Source organism: Myotis brandtii, unplaced genomic scaffold (genome assembly GCF_000412655.1).
Source record: "Myotis brandtii unplaced genomic scaffold, ASM41265v1 scaffold136, whole genome shotgun sequence".
Taxonomy (NCBI): domain Eukaryota; kingdom Metazoa; phylum Chordata; class Mammalia; order Chiroptera; family Vespertilionidae; genus Myotis; species Myotis brandtii.
This window is the reverse complement of record NW_005354829.1, coordinates 5,785,880-5,787,928: the sequence shown is the minus strand read 5'-3', so window position 1 is coordinate 5,787,928 and position 2,049 is coordinate 5,785,880. Positions and strand designations below refer to the sequence as shown.

At 35.5% G+C, this 2,049-nt stretch overlaps 1 protein-coding gene across 1 annotated transcript in view; it reads left to right on the top strand.

Moving 5' to 3' along the window:
* TMEM144 (transmembrane protein 144) overlaps window positions 1-2,049 on the top strand; it is a 36,614-nt gene that overhangs the window by 28,197 nt on the left and 6,368 nt on the right. The gene's annotated exons all lie outside the window — the stretch shown is intronic.

Genomic DNA, 2,049 nt, shown 5'->3' with positions numbered 1-2,049 from the left:
GTAATAAGATTGTCCCCATTTTGCAGATGAGAAAATTGAGGCAATCGCTCAGAGCGTTGTTGGAGTGAGAAAACAAGTGGAAATCTCAAGCCTTCTCCATTCAGAGTTTCCAGTACACACTGCTACTTTTTGCCATCAGTATAGAATCCAATTTAGAGTTTGTTTCAGGTTCATTGTGGTAATAGGGACTGACATATATACACACGGCAGCCCCTGCTTTTAAATCATCGTCATAAAATTTGCCTGAAACATTTCATCAGCACACCTGTGCAAACCTAGAAAACCAATTTTTAAAAACATATTGTCTAATCTAAAACACATTGCATTAAAGTTTGAAACATCCTTAAATTGTAATATAAATTCTGGATTTCAAACAGTATATTTTTCACAATTCTATTATGTTCATAAAATAGTTAGCTTTAAAGTGCAACTAAATAAAAAAAACTAGTTGTGTGGTTTTTTTTTAATTTAAAGAACCCATTGTGACATTCATAATCTCTGCTGAGGGAAAATGTTATCGAAATTGAATATGTTATAAGGAATATTTTTAGCTTTAAGTCCTCATAATTGGAATGGCAAAGAACCCAAAGTCTTTCCACAAAGGGGTTTGTTTCTCATCATATCAAGGATATTTAATGTTAGAAGTGACCATATGATATGGGAAATATAATGGGCAAGTAAATTTTCATAGAAAAGTATACAGTATGATATTCTCCTTGACTGGAGATATAAATATTATATTCTTGAACAAATGTGGGTTCTCTAAAAAGGGTTTGAAGCAATTTCATATAAAAGACACAGATACATCCTGGCCAGTTTTGCTAAGTGATTAGAGTATCGGCCCATAGACTAAAGGGTCTCAGGTTTGATTCCTGGTCAAGGACACGTACCTAGGTTGCAGGCTCACTTGATCCCTGGCCCTGGGTGGGGGTGTGTGCGGGAGGTAACTAATCCATGTGTCTCTCTCTCACACATCGATAACTCTCTCTCTCTCTCTCCCTCTTCTCACCTTCCCTCCACTCTCTCTAAAAAAAAATCAATGGAAAAAAATATCCTTGGGTGAGGATAATTAAGAAACAACAACAACAACACACAGATACAATCAAGCCACAAAAGACAAATAGAAACACAAATCGAATATTAAAACTATAATAAAAATGAGAAAGGAAGCAAGTAGCACAAAGGGTGAATATTTATGCAACTAAAAATTAAGTTTTGCTTTCCACATGTAGAAGTGGGTAATACAATGAGGTAGCTAATTATTTTTAACTGATAACATTATTTTCTCAGCAAAGACAACTTATCTTCTAGCATTACCTTTTAAACAGAATTTAGCATATGGGGCCTTTTGCAAGGGACATTAACGTTGAGTAATATTCTTTACAAAAGAATATTTTGATAGAGAGATGGTTTTCCAAACATTGTTTCTTGTATTAAATTATGGTAAAGATATACAGCGGAACATTAAAGCTGAGGTCAGTGGAAATGAATTGCTGAGGTAGGTGGAGTGTGGGCAGATGGGCCAGTGGGAGTGGTCATGTTAGCTTCAACTGATCTAAGCACAGTCATCCCACCCTGAGTATAGCTTCCTATGGTGCTTGAGGACTACTACCTGGAAGGACAGTATTGCTGGAGGACGAGGAATAGGTCCCATTGCCACTAGGCTCTCGCTTGATTTGACTTTTGTTGTCTATTAAGACAACCTTATCCACATGCAGAAAAGATTCAGTCCCTACCCTCAAGGATCTCACACTCTTTTTAATTTTATTTTTTTAGCAGAATAGATTTTTTTTTACTTTAACTTTTTCTAATGGAAAATTTCAAATATACCCATCACCCAGTTTTAATAATTATAAATATAGTCATTCTTATTTTATCAAAGAAGTACATTTTTTAATCCCAGCAGTTCTGTTTTTCCAGGTACAGATATTTCCATTGTGACGTGTCTATTGGAGAGTAGGCTATGAGTTTCTTGAAAGTGTATCTGCATTGCTTAATGGCAAATAACATTCAATTAAAAAGCAAGAAGGAGGAGGAGGGAGGAGGAGG